The sequence below is a fragment of the Chiloscyllium plagiosum genome, unplaced genomic scaffold (genome assembly GCF_037043375.1).
Source record: "Chiloscyllium plagiosum isolate Xiang-an unplaced genomic scaffold, Cpla_swu_hap1 HiC_scaffold_14, whole genome shotgun sequence".
NCBI lineage: Eukaryota > Metazoa > Chordata > Chondrichthyes > Orectolobiformes > Hemiscylliidae > Chiloscyllium > Chiloscyllium plagiosum.
This window is the reverse complement of record NW_028270152.1, coordinates 40,845,917-40,863,828: the sequence shown is the minus strand read 5'-3', so window position 1 is coordinate 40,863,828 and position 17,912 is coordinate 40,845,917. Positions and strand designations below refer to the sequence as shown.

Sequence of the window (17,912 nt, the reverse complement as noted above, 5' to 3'; positions counted from 1 at the left end):
CTGCTCATAGATTGAACAAAATTGACTATTTCTGGAGTTCAGATGTTGACTGACCACAGGATCACTTATCCCAGAACATACACTGTCAAAGAGTAGATGACTGGGCAAGATACTAGAGTGGTTCATGCATGTGAAACTGTACCCTGCGAGTAAGTAATGCTTCAGGAGAAGCGAAAGAGAAAACTTGAGGCACGAATTTATCCTATCTACTTTGGCTCATGCTCGATGTAATTTGAAAGCTGAGTGGCTGCTGTTTATGTTCAAAATGTATTTATCTTCAGCCAAATCTATTTTGGCCTCTTCCTGACCTCCCCAACATTACAGATACCAGGCATCAATGAATTTAATTCACTCCAAAAGATATCACGAAACAGAAGAAGACTGCAAAGGCTGTGGGCCCTGACAATGTTCCTGCAATAGTACTGCCGTCTTGTACTCTAGAACGTGCTAAACGAAGCGGTTTCAGTAGAACTACAATACTGATACCTATCTGGCAATGTGGCAAATTACCCAGGTCTGACCTGTACACACAAAGTAGGACAAATGCAATTGCTTATCAATGTATTCTCAACTATTGACAAAGTGATGAAAGGGGTCCTCCCAACAGTGCTAACAGTGGCACTTCCTAAAGATTAACCTGCTCACTGATACTCAGTTTAGGTTCTATCAGGGCCACTCAAATCCCGAACTCATTATAACCTTGATCCAAACATGGTTGAAAAAAGGCTGAACTCCAGACATGACTGCCCTTGACATCAAGGCAAAATTTGACTGAGTGTGGCACTAAGGAGCCCTAATAAAACTGAAGTCCATGGGAATCCAGAGAAAACTAGCACAGAAGAAAATAATGTGGTTATTGGAGGTTAGTCATCTCAATCTGTCATTCAAAACCTGAGTCAAAATCCTGCAACTCCTTCCCTAATTGTATTATGGGTGCCCCTACAACAAATTGACTGCAGCAGCTGAAGAAAGCAGCTCTTTACCAGCTTCACAATGACAATTAGGAATGGTCAATAAACAACACAGCCAGCAACACCCACAACCTTTCAATGAATCGTTTAAAAATATACATTGTAGATGGTGGATCTTGCAAGGTCATTGTTTCTTAGGTAATAATTAGGAGTGAGAACTTTTGCCATTTACATGTGCTAAAGTCACTTGTAACGGACATATCCCAATTGAGGTCAATTAATTCAGCATACCTCCAACTGAATATTAAGGGTCTTGTGGTGCAGTGTAGTATCCCTACCTCTGAACCAAGAGGCCTAGATTCAAATTCCACCTGCTTCAGAGGTGTGACATAATATCTCTGAACAGGTTGGTTAGAAAATATCTCAGACTGATAGTCATGGTCAATCAGGAAAGATTGAAGAGGCAGAGTTCTCCAGAGAACAAAACTGAGGGGTGACCTAACAGAAGCCTTTAAAATTATGAAAGGATTTGAAAGGGTGGATACAGAGATATTGGCTACATTTGATGGGACGAATTAAACTAAATACCATAAATTTAAAAGAGTCACAAATAAATTCAGGGGAAACTTACAGTTAAAAGACAGAATCCTGTATCACAAGAAGAAATTGTTGTACATTGCACTTTCATTTTTATGGTTATGAACTCAGCATATCTCCAGACTCATCATGAACAATTGGATGGCAAGTCATTTTGTTAAAAAGACTACATTGTCAATTTGTTAGTATCTGTATAGGCTTTTTAAGACCATCATGCATGATAATTAAAAGACCGAGCACTGTAGATTCATTGAGTTAGCATACTGTCTTTTTACCTCTGATATTTTGGTTTAGATCAAGCTCCAAACAATGTAAAAGTTTCCTTTCTCAACCAGCTGCAAAGTGTTCTAACTGAAATTAATTTAGAGAGTTTTGTTCCAGTTTCTATTGGATATAGCTCAACAGTGTGAAAACAATTTAACTTACCAAATGGGTGTCCTAATTCAGGGAGATTCCAGTCAAGGTTATGAATAACTAAGGCATCACATGTAAAGGTAAAGTCACCGGTGTGCTACCAGACCATAGGGCTGCTCTCTCATTAAAGAGAGACAACTGGTGGCAGTTTAACCTGAGGGTCACCTGAGGTGAGAGGTTAAGAAGGAGAGTCCTTCACGGTAATATCAGATGGTAGAGGAATGGAACCCAGGCTGTTGGCGTTATTCTGCATCGCAAGCCAACCGTCCAGCTGAGTTAGCATTGCAGTCAGAGTCTAGGATTACAGACCTTGTTCTGGCTCGCAAAAGAAGCTTCACTTTGCATCAAGGCCATCTACACCTGATTTGTGAATGTTTGATCTGATACTGACTCTTGGGGCCAATAGAGAAATTGGTGTTTTATTTTGCAACATTGATAATGCTCATTTTTATAATCACAAGTATTTATCAAAATGGTTCCCTGTTTTTATTATAAACTAAAATTCCTCACATATATCAATACTGCTTCTAGAAATGCTCATAATCATACTTTCCCAATAGATACTTTTCATCCTCTTCCTAACTGTATTTCCATATCTTTAGATATTTCTCTGTGTTAAAGATGCTATACAAATGTGCCTTTTCCTTTAGATACTTTTTATTGAACTCATGGGAGTTCACATTTTTTGGAAAAGATGATGGTGAGCTATCAGCCTGAATTTCTGTAGTCCATGGCATGCAGGGACACCTGCAGGGAGTTAGTGACAGTGAAGGAAAGGCAATATAGTTTCAAGTCACGATGATGTGCGGATTCAGTGAGGACTTGCATGTGGCTGTGTTTCCATATACCGGCTGCCCTTGGTGGAGACCATTGGTTTTGAAGGTGCGAGTGAAAGAGCCTTGGTGAGTTACTGCTGTGTATCTTGTAGATGTGAAGTCATTGGAGCTGCACTCATCCAGGAAAGTGGAGAGTATTTCATCCTACTCCTGACTTCTACCTTGAACAGAGTTTGTGCGAAGTAAGTGAGTTAATCACCCCAGAATACCTGAACTCTGACCTGCTCTTGTAACCATATATAGCTGGTCCAGTTCAACTTCTGGTCAATGGTTACTAGCAGGGTGTTGATAATCAGAGTGGTCAGATTCTCTCTTGATGGAAATGGCTGTTATTTGGCACTTGTGTGGTGTGAATATTACTTGCTACACTTATCAGCCCATTCTGATGTTGTCCAGTACTAGCTCATATGCACAAGGACTGTTTAAGAATCTGTGTCGGGAATGATACTGAACATTGTGCAATTATCAGCGAACATGCCCACTTCTGACTAGTGAACGTTCCCAATTCTAACCTTATGATGGAGGGAAGCTTGTCGATGATGGGCTGAAGATGGTTAGACCTAGAATACTACCCTGAGGAACTCCTGCAGAGATGTATTGGGGCTGAGATGATTGAACTTCAGCAAACCACAACCATCTCCCTCTATGTCAGGTGCATGGAGAGTTTTCCCCCTGATACCCATTGACCCCAGTTTTGCAAGGACTCATTGATTTTATCTTCAGTCATTTGCTTTCTTGATGTTAAGTCTCTCTCACCTCACCTCTAGAACTCAGCTCTTTGTCTGAACCAAGGCTGAAATAAGAACCGAAAGAACTGCGGATGCTATAAATCAGAAACAAAAACAGAAATTGCTGAAAAGCTTAGCAAATCTGACAGCATCTATGAAAAAAATCAGAGTTAACGTTTTGGGTCTGGTGACCCTTCCTCAGTTCGGAGGTCTCTGTTCTCAGTTCTTGACAGATGCTGCCAGACCTGCTGAGCTTTTCCAGCAATTTCTGTTTTTGTTTTTGAAGGCTATAATGAGATCAGGAGGTGACTGTCTCTGATGGAACTCAAACCTAGTGTTTGTGAGCAGGTTATTATTTGCAAATGCCATTAAATAACATGTCAACATCTCCTTCCATTAGTTTCCTGATGAGTGAGAGTAGACTGATAAGGTGGTAAGTGGCTGGGTTGGACTTTTCGACTTTCTCAGTATTGGACATACCTGGACCATTTTCCACCTTGTCGGGTAGAATCCAGATGTTGTAGCTGTACTGGAACAGCTTGGCTAGGGGCACAGTTAGTTCTGGAGCATGGGTCTTCAATATTATTACTGGAATGTTATGACTCATAGCTTTTGCAGTTTCTTGATATCGTGTGGAGTGATTTGAATTAGTTAAAGACTAACATCTGTGATCCTGAGGACCTCAGGCAGATGCTGCAATGGATCATCCACTCAGCATGTCTGACTGAAGGTGGATACAATTTCTTCAGATTTGTCTTTTATACTGACGGGCTGAGCTCCCCTCTCATTCAAAATGAAGACTCTTTCTCTTGTTTGGCTGTCAATTTTTAAAAATTTTACAGGTCCTCTCAATTCTAAAAGTTATTTGCACTTAGGCCTAATCCATTTAGCAAAATAAATCTAAGAGGTGATTTAAACCCCTCTCACCGCCACCACCAACACCATGCCCACTAAGGATGTTAAGAATTGAGTCACTGTCCTGCCCTACTGCTGAATGATGCATTCACTCCAATGGTATTTTAACTGTTTTGGGAGGATGCTGCCATTGCTTGTTCAGTGCTTGATGACAATCCAGAAGATCGCTCCCCAAACATATCTTTGTTGGGAATTATTCATGTAAGCCCTTGGCCAAGACTTGTCAGTTCTGGTTCACTGTTGCCCCATCACGGATGATGGATCTAAAAGCAAATTGGGCATTAAGTGAGACTCAGGAGTTACCTTGGCAAGCTTGGGGTGAGATTAATTCTCATTTACTGGATCCACACTTGCTCTTCACCTCCAGTTAGATTAGATTAGATTTCCTACTGTTTGGAAACAGGCCCTTCGGTCCAACAAGTCCACACCGACCCTCCGAAGAGTAACCCACCCAGACTCATTTCCCTGTATTTCCCCTTGGCTAATACACTTAATACTAGGGGCAGCAGTGAGGCAGCAGTGCTAACCACTGAGCCACCATGCTGCCCCCAAATTAGGGAGCATAATTTTGACATTTTGTGAACTAGCCCAAAATAATGCAATTAATTATCCTTTAGGATGTTTATCTTGTGTTGAATAAATAAGACCATAAGACCATAAGACATAGGAGCGGAAGTAAGGCCATTCGGCCCATCGAGTCCACTCCGCCATTCAATCATGGCTGATGGACAATTCAACTCCACTTACCCGCATTCTCCCCGTAGCCCTTAATTCCTTGTGACATCAAGAATTTATCAATCTCTGCCTTGAAGACATTTAGCGTCTCAGCCTCCACTGCACTCCGCAGCAATGAATTCCATAGGCCCACCACTCCCTGGCTGAAGAAATGTCTCAGCATTTCTGTTCTGAATTTACCCCCTCTAATTCTAAGGCTATATCCATGGGTCCTAGTCTCCTTGCCTAATGGAAACAATTTCCTAGCATCCACCCTTTCCAAGCCATGTATTATCTTGTAAGTTTCTATTAGATCTCCCCTTAATCTTCTAAACTCCAATGAATACAATCCCAGGATCCTCAGCCATTCCTCATATGTTAGACCTACCATTCCAGGGATCATCCGTGTGAATCTCCGCTGGACACGCTCCAGTGCCAGTATGTCCTTCCTGAGGTGTGGGGACCAAAACTGGACACAGTACTCCAAATGGGGCCTAACCAGAGCTTTATAAAGTCTCAGTAGCACAACGGTGCTTTTATATTCCAACCCTCTTGAGATAAATGACAACATTGCATTCGCTTTCTTAATCACGGACTCAACCTGCATGTTTACCTTTAGAGAATCCTCGACTAGCACTCCCAGATCCCTTTGTACTTTGGCTTTACGAATTTTCTCACCGTTTAGAAAGTAGTCCATGCTTGTATTCTTTTTTCCAAAGTGCAAGACTTCGCATTTGCTCACATTGAATTCCATCAGCCATTTCCTGGACCACTCTCCCAAACTGTCTAGATCCTTCTGCAGCCTCCCCACTTCCTCAGTACTACCTGCCTGTCCACCTAACTTTGTATAATCAGCAAACTTCGCTAGAATGCCCCCAGTCCCTTCATCCAGATCATTAATATATGTGAACAGCTGCGGCCCCAACACTGAACCCTGCGGGACACCGCTTGTCACCGGCTGCCATTCCGAAAAAGAACCTTTTATCCCAACTCTCTGCCTTCTGTCAGACAGCCAATCCTCAATCCATACCAGTGGTTCACCTCGAACACCATGGGCCCTCACCTTGCTCAGCAGCCTCCTGTGTGGCACCTTATCAAAGGCCTTTTGGAAGTCTAGGAGACCACATCCACTGGGTTGGATCCAAAAAGGAAAAATGTGCAGCGGGAAAAGAGAAGTGAAAGGATGAATTGGACAACTCATTCCATGAGCTAGCACAGACACAAGGAGCCAAATGGTCACCTTCTGGACTTAACATTTACTACTGAATAAAATAAGTATTCTTCTAGTTGGGGCATGAGACTTGCAGTTGTTCCATTCACAATTACTTCTGCCATGTATTCATTCAGCCAATTTAGATAAATTTTCAAATGGTTTTCAAGGCACTGGTAGAGACAAGTGAGTATTAGAGTATTTTCTGATTCTTTTTATTCACTCATAGAATATGGGTGTCACTGGCTGTGCCAGTATTTATTACCCATCCCTAGATGCCCTTAAGAAGGCGCACTGAGCTGCCTCCCTGAAACACTGTTTAGTAGGGATTTCCTCACAATGCTGTTAGGAGTCATGGTCACAAGATAACAGATATTCCCAAGGCCCCCTGTGATGCTGGCTGGTACAGAAGGATATGCAGCTTAATTTTCCTCGTTTCCTTTCGCAAGCCCAAAGATTTTGTTTGCCTCCTGCTTTATACTGAAAAGACAGAAACATTGGATGAAATCTTCTGCTTTTATTAATGGTGAGCTTGGAGGCAGTAAAGAAATTTCATTGAGTTGAGGCAGGTACATTAACAACATTTAAAAGGCATTTGGACATGGGTAGGAAACGTTTTGAAGGATAAGGCCAAGTGCAGGGAAATGGGATTATTGTGGAGGGACATTTTGGTTGGCATGGACCAGTTTGGGCCAAAGGGCCTGTCTCTGTGCTGTAGGATTCTACGACTCCTACAGCACTCCTACAGTACATTGTGATGTACTTGAACCCATTGCTTTCCCACAGCCACCATAAGTATGTTTTCGGTGGGATGGCCCACATTCAACCTCATCAGCAATTACGTGGTTCATTAATGATCATTAAGGGCCTCATCCTGACCTATGTATTGTTTTGTTCCATGATCCTGGCATGCTGGTGTGTAGGAGCCATGATCTCCCCATAGTACCACTGATAATGACCTGCTGACCTTCCATTTGGCCAGCAGCTCTCAGTGGGTGCATCTTCCACACATCCCCATTCTTCCCTACCCCCTTCCCAAGTATCCTGATTCAAGGGAAAGACCCAATGGCGGCCTCACCATTGCCTGATTAGTTTGTGGTTTGGTTGGCTTTCTGGAAAAGAGGCAACACAGGTCTCTCACCAGCTCTCCCACAGACTAGACCCCTGACACTTCAACAAGCTTCCAAAGCATAGTGTTTCCTGACTCCAAGTGAGGAATAGCTAACAAAAGCCTGGTATTTGAATGTACAATGGGATTTCTGTCTGCAGTGCAACTCAAGTCAATTGAAGGAGTTAAAGGAAGTAATGGATTCAGAGGTCAGATGATGTGTGTGTGTACTGCTCCAGATTTGTTCCTATGCTTTGAGGTAATCCAAACCTCATGACTACATTGCTGCTTTTAGCTTCCTCCGACTTATCCTTTTTTTTGCTGAAAGATAAAAATCCAATGTAAGCATGAACTGAACACTAAAAAAGCAAGTAAAATCAAAGAGAAATTGGAAGCCTTTTTAGAACTCAAAATAAGAATTTAACAATTGAGAATCAGACAGACCACGTTTTGTTCTCTATCTTATTAGCTTATTGTCCCACTGCAGTAATTTAAAAATATTTCATATTTCACTGGTGCAGAATGAATCATCTGTAGAATTATTATATTAGCTCAACGCTCCCATACTTTATTGTGTGATTCATTAATTAATCATCCAGGTTATCAAGTTAGTGCATTAAATCGATCTTGTAGATGTTTACATGACTGATGCATTCTCTCGTTCTCAATCAAAGTCAAAACGTGAGTTTTTTTTTATTCCAGCTCTTTCCAAGAACTCTGCAGCAGATCCTCACCTTGCCGGCTTCCCCTCAAAGAACACTTCGTCATTTCCCTTCCCCCACCCCAGCAACTCTAACATACTCCTCCCCAGAATCTCTACTCCTCCCCAGAACCTCCACCTTGCTTTTGCCCTTCCCCAGAACCTCCACCTTGCCCTCTCCCCATCCCTCTCCCTAGAAACTCCACCCTGCCCTCTCCCCATCCCCCTCCCCAGAAACTCCACCCTGCCCTCTCCCCATCCCCCTCCCCAGAAATTCCACCCTGCCCTCTCCCCATCCCCCTCCCCAGAAACTCCACCCTGCCCTCTTCCCATCCCCCTCCCCAGAACCTCCACCCTGCTCTCTCCCTATCCCCCTCCCCAGAAACTCCACCCTGCCCTCTTCCCCTCTGCAGAAATTCCACCCTGCCCCCTTCCATTCCCTAGAAGCTTCACCCTGCTCTCTCCCCTCCCTGAAACCCCACCCTCCTCTCTCCCCTCTCGTCTCCCAGAAACCCCACCCTGCTCTCTCCCTTCCCCAGAAACCCCACCCTACCCTCTCACCCTCCCAAGAAGCTCCATCCTGCCCCTTCCCCCGAATCTCTACCTTTCGCCCTCCCCAGAAACTCCACCTTGCCCCCTTAAGTGTTATATCAGTTTTGTCTCTAACACCCTTAAAGGCACTGAGTTCCAGATTCTCACCACCCTCTGGGTGAAAACATATTCCTCACATCCCCTCTAAACGTCCTGCCCTTTGCCTTAAATCTATGCCCCTGGTCATTGATCCCTCCACCAAGGGGAAAAGTACATTCCTGTCTGCCTTATCTATGTCTCTCATAATTTTATACATCTCAGTCATGTCATCCCTCAGTCTTCTCTGCTCTAAGGAAAATCGCCCCAGTCTATCCAATCTTTCTATTATTAAAATTCTCCAGTCCAGGCAACATCCTGGTAAAGTAGCTCTGCACACTCTCCAATACCATCACAACCTTCCTATAATGTAGATGCCAGAACTTCCACACAATACTCTAGTTGTGGTGGACCAATGTTTTATACAGTTTCAGTATAACCTTCTAGCTCTTAAATTCGATGTTTTGGACAATGAAGGCATGAATCCCATATGAGTTCCTAACCACTTTATCTACCTATCGTGTTACATTAAGAGAAGGGTGAACATGACCACCAAGGTCACTCTCATCCTTGGTGTTCACTATGTACTCACTTACCCCCTTGTTTGTCCTGCTCAAGTCCACCACCACACACTTATCCAGATTAACCTCCATTTGTTGCTTATCTGCCCATCTGACCAGCCTGTCTGTACCCTCCTGTAAAACTAACGTTATCCTCTTCACTATTTAGCAACCCACCAATTCTAATGTCATCCGCAAACTTACTGACCAACTTTCCGATATTCAAGTCTAAATCATTTATATATAGCACAAACAGCAAAAGGCCAAATGCTGATCCCTGCAGAATCCCACTGGACACAGGCTTCCAGTTACAAAAACATCCCTTGACCATCACCCTCTCCTTCCCGCCAATTCTGCATCCAATTAGAAAACATTCCTTGCATCCCATAGGCTCTTACCTTTGCTATCAGTCTCCCATGTGGGACCTTATTGAATTATTAGACTCATCAAATGCACTGTCCTCAACTACATACCTGGTTAATCAAGTTGGTCAGAAATGATGTCTCCTTTATCAAAACAATGCTGACTGTTTTTGATTAATCCCCAACTCTCCAGATGCAGATTAATTGTGTCCCTAAGAATTACTTCCAATAGTTTCCTCACCACTGAGGTTAGACTTACCAGCCTGTAGTTTCCTGGTTCATCCTTTGCTCTCTTCTTGAATAACTCCCTTCAGTCCTCTGGCACCTCCCCCAAAGCCAGAGAGGAATTGTAGTGTTTTGTTTTTCCAACAGCATGATGTCAACATCATTTCAACAAAGTGAATAAAGGGGTTAAACGTTGGTCAAAGGATCAAAGAGCTGAACCTTCACTAAGAGGTATTACCGTAGACTTTGATTTAATTGCCTTAAAAATTGTCAAATTAAAATGCTAAACAAAAAGAAATCCAAAAAAATGAGCCTATCTTGATGGCATAGACAGTTGGTATTGTTCCAATGTTTTAAATGGGAACTTGGAAACAATTTCATGCAACATAGCCATTTTATTCACATTTAAAGCATAATCGAATTCATTGACAATGGGATAGATATGTTTATAGACTAAGAAAATTGAATAATAATAGCTCAGTAAAATTACATTGGAATGTATTTTACATGAAAACACACATAAACACAAGAATCAGTTTCAGGATGAAACCAATCTGCCCTTTGAGCCAAGCCATTTCATCGGAACATGGCTGATGGCATCAACTCCACTCTCTTCCCTGACGCCATAATCTTTACTCACTAGTTCATTAAAAATATGTCTAACTCATCTTTGAATTTATTCAGTGATCCAGCACCTGTTGCTCGCTGGGGAAGAGAATCCCACAGTCTATTGACCCTCCATCTCTTTAAACTGCCAGTCAAACTGTGAACGCAGAATTTCAGATGAGATAAATATACCTTCTGAAATTCAGCCAAGAATTCATAATGATATAATAGCCATTGTGGAAATGTCTAAAAAGAAATTAGAACTGCAGATCCAAATGATAATTTATTTTCTAACCTGAACTAAATGACATTTAGATTGAAGTAGACCAGCAGAGTGTTTTTCTTAATTTTCACTGAGAATTTGTCTGTTTGGTCATGTTTAAAAGGTAGTTTTAACAATTCAGATCATGATACTCAACCAGACCTTATTCAACTTTCAAGAGCATTTACATCTACTCCATCAATTTGTAACTTTCACTCTGCAGTTTAAATCCATACAACAGTCAAAAAGGGTATTTTTAAACTCAATGCCAAGTTCTAAAAACCTTCCTGAGTTTGAGATTTTTTAAAATCAATCAACACAAGTCCCTTTTCCCCTAAGCAAAAATGGGACATGTCAGAAATGAAAGCAGGAGCTCTGCCTATTTATGAGGGTTCTAATGAGAAAGTAAGTTATAAGCAAAGGGAATATAGATAGTTTATGTTGTTTAGATAAAAATGTGGCCGATATGATGTAATGTGAGATAGCATGAACTTATCCACTTTGGTCAGGAAATAGCAAAGCAGAACATTTAAGAAGATGTGAGATGAGTAAATGTTAGTATTCAGTGGTAATTGGGGGTTATGGCAGCCCATCAATCACAGCAAGTTAGCAAAGAGGTAGAACAACTGATTAGCAGGGCAAAACCCTGATTGGAAAAGATGGGAATACAAAATTAAGGTAGTCTTTCAATTATGTGCAGATTTGGTGAGAAAACATTGAGAATATTTATGCAGCTTTGATCTTCTGATCTAAGGAGGAGGTGCAAAAAAGAATTCACTAGATGTAAAGGCTGTTTTAAGATGAAAGATTAATTAGAATGGGCCTATATTCTCCACAACAAAAATGAGAAGTGATCTCATTGAAACAGAAAAGGTTCTGAAAGAGCTTGACAGGGTGGTTGTTGAATGGCTATAAATTCTGACTGAAGCATCCTGAGCAAGTTTGAGGGCTGGACTTTCCAGCAAGATGAAGGAGGCAGAATGGAGAATGAGTGAGCCATCTCCTCTGAATTAATCAAATGCTGGACATTCTATCAGTGGCTAGTGGGAAGGCAGTTATCAGTGCGACAGTGGCTAGTGGGAAGGCAGTTATCAGTGCGACAGTGGCTAGTGGGAAGACAGTTATCAGTGCAACAGTGGCTAGTGGGAAGGCAGTTATCAGTGCGAGTGGCTAGTGGGAAGGCAGTTATTAGTGTGACAGTGGCTAGTGGGAAGGCAGTTATCAGTGCAACAGTGGCTAGTGGGAAGGCAGTTATCAGTGCGACAGTGGTCTCACCCCAATCTGGAGTTTAGCAAAGGTTATTATCTATAGAATGGTAAACAGAATTCAGTAACAGCTACAAGTTTAAAGACCCCCTAGTCTCTCTGAATCTCTCTATTTTGGCCAACTCAGAAACTGCAATAAATGTAGTCAAAAATCACAAAGACATTGTTGTCATGTTCACAAACGGAATCTGCTCCTTTATGCATGATTTTAGTGACAAGTCTTTACTCCTGCCCTCTTGGCATTGCTCTACAAGCTACCGTAAAGCACTTCTTAATATTTTCCCATCTGATGCATGAGAAATGCCACAAAAGATTGTGCACAAGTGGCTCTTTAACAACCTTAATAACTTGTTAATTGGCCATTTCAAAATGGCAGACAGGCTTCTGATTTTGGCATCTGTTCACCTTCCATTATTTCTGAGACTGGCTTAATGACATTGCCTTGTCACCCAATATTTTCTGTTAGCTTGGTGCAGTGCAGGTTGGTCTTAAGCGGTGTTAGCCCGCTCTTTATGCAGTTTCAGAATAAGGAGTTGGTCATTTAGCACTGAGATGACAAGAAACCTCTTCACTCAGAGCAAGATGCTTCTTTGGTGTGCTTGAGTATTGAGTTGACTGAGTGTCTACAAAACCAAAGTCAATATTGTTTTGGATCCAAAAGAAATTGAAGCAAATGGGAACAGGGCAGGAGAGTAAAGTTGATTTAAAAGTTCGGTGTCATCTCATTGGACTGCAGAAGAGATTTGCTGGATAATGAAGCCTGGTTCTGTTCCTATTTCTTACCTTCTCATGACCCATAGCTCCTGAGAAATTGTGCACTGCATGTTATGTTGCCATTTAAAAACATATTCATGGATATAATGGGGATGGTGTCATAGCTAAGAATCAGACATTTATTCACAGCTGCAGAATTCCATTCCAATGTGATTTACAACTATCAGGAAAGCAGCAATATTAGGGACTATTGACTAAGAAGGGGAATAAAGCCTCTGGTGTTGAAGAGGAAACAGCAGTCCAGAGTTTGTGATAAAAATAGCAACGAGTTTATCAATTCTCACCATTAACGATTCAATTGGACAACAGCTATCAAGTGACTGCATGTAAGTAAACTAAGAATTCATTAAATTGTTGTAGGAGAAGCAATGGTCGTCCACTCCACAGCCTTCACTAAGTCATTACCTCTCCAAGAGACTGGGTTGAAATGAATGGAAAACCATTAGGTTGCTGTACTTCAAGAGTAGATATCCAATAAACAGGCCAGAAAATGTTAAGGTTTGTCTGTGTTAATGTAAGTAAACTATTAACAGCATGACACAATTCTTAATTCCTGACAACAATCTCTTGAGCATTGAAAGATAACTTGTGCAAATCCTTCAGATTTTAATCATTGGAAAAAAAAAGCTAATTTTTATTTTGCACCTTTTCTTCTTCTTTCATTTCTCTCTTAAGTATGACATGCCATTTTTATTTTGTCTACCCCACACATTCAGTTTCCTTTCCTAACCAACACTTCTTGGTTACGTTGTATAAGGACAAAATTCAATACTCCCAAAGATAGGTGCAGGGATCCACTCCACCTCATTGAAATGCGTACGGCTGGCCAACTTTCCAGCCAGCATTAACCACGCTGTTTAATAATTGGGTGTGTCATGAAGGGAGCTAATATTGTGAGTGGCTAACACCACTTAAGACTAACCTGCACTGCACCAAGCTAACAGAAATACCTTAAAAAAAGGAGGTTCACTGGATAATTAGAAATTATGGTTGCACAGGGATTTAGGAAAGAATGGGAATGGCAGAATATCAAGTTCCAATGTATTTGGACACTGTTTTGGAAGTCTGAGTGGACAGGTGAAATGAAGGAGATGTGTCCTTTGTATTCACAAGGGCAAAACATACCCTTTATACCCATTCAAAAGGTTGTGGAAACAGATAACCCTTACAGTCAATGCTAGGAGTCAAGCCTCCAGGATCTGGATGCATAAGAATTTCAATGACATTGTGTGAATGGTAAAGGTAAGTAAATGCATCTTCAGTATGGCATGGTGGTTCAGTGGTTAGCACTGCTCCTCACAGCAACAGGGACCTAGTTTCGATTCCAGCCTTGGACAACTATCTGTGCAAACTCCACACATTCTTCCTGTGTCTGCATGGGTTTTCTTCGGGTGCTCCGTTTTCCTCCCACAGTCCAAAGACAAACAGATTACATGGATTGGCCATGCTAGATTGCCCGTAGTGTTCAGGGTTGTGTAGGATAGGAAGATTAACCATGGAAAATGCAGAGTTACAGGGATAGGGTTAGGGGTGGGTTTGGGAGGGATGCTATTCAGAGGGTCGGTGTGGATTCGATGAGCCAAGTGGCCTGCCTTCATACTGTAGGGATTCTATGATTCTATAAAATGCTACATTCAACCAGCTACACAATTAGCATCAACTACTGCTGAAGTCACAAAACCTCCATCACTCAGTACCAGCAATCTTTATCATTCAGATGTCACCAACTCGATAGAGACCAGTAAAGTGTTAACTTTTATTTTAAATCTTAAAAATCCAGAAATTTACTGCAAGAATGAAGCCACAAGGTAGGTAGTTAAAATCCAATGTATTTTATTTCATAAAAGTCACACAATAAGAAAATTAGTAATTACACTCCATTATAAATAGTCAGTACATTAACAATATTACAAGTACAATGATAACAAATGCTTTTACTGTAAAACAAATTTCTTAACTCAACAATCCTTCTCCACTCATTTGGCATACACCCCCAATATATGTCCCAAGATATTTGTTAGAAATTGGAAGATTGAGCATTTGGCCTGAGTACTCTTTTAAATATCTGTATAAGGGCTTTGCTTTCTTGGATTTTCTGCTTACTTCTGGCAAAGTTGTCATTTTAAATGTCTTCCAACAGTCCGATGATTGTCGACTCCCAAATCACACCAAGCACCGCAACTGTCTTAATTGTAGAGACCTTGAGTCAAAACTCTCCTGGTTTGAATATTTTGTAACTCTGGAGTTTTCTCTCTCTCGCTGTGTCTGTCTCTCTCTTTCTCTCTCTCTCGCTGTGTCTGTCTCTCTCTCTCTCTCTCCACCTCTCCTCTCCACTTCTCAAGTTGGCTATCCCAGAAGTCCAATCACCGCTATAGGGGCAGCCCCCTGCCTCACAGTGCCAGGGACTTGGCTCGATTCTAGCCTTGACTGACTGACTGTGTGGAGTTTGCACATTCACCTGGATTCCCTTCGGGTGCTCCAGTTTCCTCCCAGAGTCCAAAATGTGCAGTTTAAGTGGATTGACTGCTGTAAAGTGGTAAATTGTAAATTGTCATGGTAAATTACATAGAACATTACAGCGCAGTACAGGCCCTTCGGCCCTCGATGTTGCGCCGACCTGTGAAAATAATCTAATGCCCATCTAACCTACACCTTTCCATTATTATCCTTATGTATGTCCAATGTCCATTTAAATGCCCTTAATGTGGGCAAGTCTACTACTATTGCAGTCAGGCTGTTCCTAAGGCTAATAGATGCTGGCCTTCATAACAAGAGGAATTGAGTATAGAAGCAAAGAGGTGCTTCTGCAGCTGTACAGGGCCCTGGTGAGACCACACCTGGAGTACTGTGTGCAGTTCTGGTCTCCAAATTTGAGGAAAGACATTCTGGCTATTGAGGGTGTGCAGCGTAGGTTCACGAAGTCAATTCCTGGAATGGCGGGACTACCTTACACTGAAAGACTGAAGCGACTGGGCTTGTATACCCTTGAGTTTAGAAGACTGAGAGGGGATCTGATTGAGACGTTTCAGATTACGAAAGGATTGGACACTCTGGAGGCAGGAAACATGTTTCCGCTGATGGGTGAGTGCCGAACCAGAGGACACAGCTTAAAAATACGGGGTAGACCATTTAGGACAGAGATGAGGAGAAACTTCTTCACCCAAAGAGTGGTGGCCGTGTGGAATGCTCTGCCCCAGAGGGCAGTGGAGGCCCAGTCTCTGGATTCATTTAAGAAAGAGTTGGATAGAGCTCTCAAAGATAGTGGAATCAAGGGTTATGGAGATAAGGCAGGAACAGGATACTGATTAGGAATGATCAGCCATGATCATATTGAATGGCGGTGCAGGCTCGAAGGGCTGAATGGCCTACTCCTGCACCTATTGTCTATTGTCTATTGTCTACTCTCTGAGTGAAAAAACTACCCCTAATGTCTGTCCTAAACCTATCACCCCTCAATTTAAAGCTATGTCCCCTTGTGTTAGCCTTCACCATCCGAGGAAAAAGGCTCTCACTGTCCACTCTATCTAACCCTCTGATTATTTAAATGTCTCAATTAAGTCACCTCTAAACCTTCCTGCTTCAATGAAAACACCTCAGTTCCCTCAGCCTTTCCTCATTAGACCTTCCTTCTATAGCAGGCAACATCCTAGTAAATCTCCTCTGAACCCTTTCCAAAGCTTCCACATCCTTCCTATAATGCAGTGACCAGAACTGCAGCAATACTCCAGGCGCAGCTTTACCCATGTCTTGTACAGCTGAAGCATGACCTTGTGGCTCCTAAATTCAATCGCCCTAACAATGAACATAAACACACCATATGCCTCTTAACAACCCTATCAACCTGTGTGGCAGCTTTCAGGAATTTGTGCACCAGGACACTGAGATCTCTCTGTTCATCGACACTGCCAAGAATTTTACCATTAGCCCAGTATTCTGCATTCCTGTTATTTCTTCCAAAGTGAACTGCCTCACACTTTTCTGCAAGAAACTCCATTTGCCACTTCTCAGTGCAGTTTTGCATCTTACCTATGTCCCTCTGTAACCCACAACATCCTTCCGCACTATTCACAACTCTGCCTACCTTCGTGCATCTGCGAATTTACTAACCCATCCTTCTACGCCCACATCCAGATCATTTATGAAACTGACAAACAGCAGTGGCCCCAAAACAGATCCTAGCAGCACACCACTGGTAACTGAGCACCAGGATGAACATTTCCCATCAACCACCACCCTCTGTCTTCTTTCAGCTAGCCAATTTCTGATTCAAATAGCTAAAGCACCTTCAATCCTGAAAATATGTATTTTGTGCAATAGCCAACCGTGTGAAACTTTATCAAATGCCTTACTGAAGTCCATATACACCACATCAACCGCTTTACCATCATCAACATGTATTGTCACCTTCTCAAAGATCTCAATAAGGCTAGTGAGGCACGACCTACCCTTCACAAAACCGTGTTGACTATCCCTAATCAAATTATTCCTTTCCAGATGATTATAAATCCTATCTCTTATAACCTTTTCCAACACCTTACCCACAACCGAAGTAAGGCTCACCGGGCTATCCAGACTCCCCTTCTTAAACAAGGAAACAACATTAGCTATCCTCCAGTCTTCTGGCACTACTCCTGTCAACAATGATGACATGTAGCTCAAAGCCAAGGGCTCTGCAATTTCTTCCCTGGCTTCCCAGAGAATCTGAGGATAAATCCCATCCAGCCCAGGGGTGATATCTATTTTCAGGTCTTCCAAAACCTCCTCTTTGTCGATCTCAATCCATATAATCTTGTAGCCTGTATTTCCATTGTCGCTAACATCCCCTTTTTCCAATGTGAATGTCAATGTAAATTGCCCCATAGGGTCCAGTGATGTGCAGGTTGGGTACATTGACTACTGTAATATGGTAAATTGTAAATTGCCATGGTAAATTGCCCCATAGGATCCAGTGATGTGCAGGTTGGATGGATTAGCCACTGTAAAATACGGCGTTGTGGGGATAAGGGTAGGGGAGTGGGTCTGGGTAAGATGCTCTTTAGAGGATCATTGCAGACTCAATGGCCCAAATGGCCTGTACTGCACTGTAGGGATTCTATGG

The 17,912-nt window shown here is 42.1% G+C and overlaps 1 protein-coding gene across 3 annotated transcripts in view; it reads left to right on the top strand.

Annotated features, from left to right (window-relative positions):
• Positions 1-17,912, top strand: part of LOC122559039 (protein FAM107B) — a 213,864-nt gene that overhangs the window by 18,384 nt on the left and 177,568 nt on the right. The window lies entirely within an intron of this gene.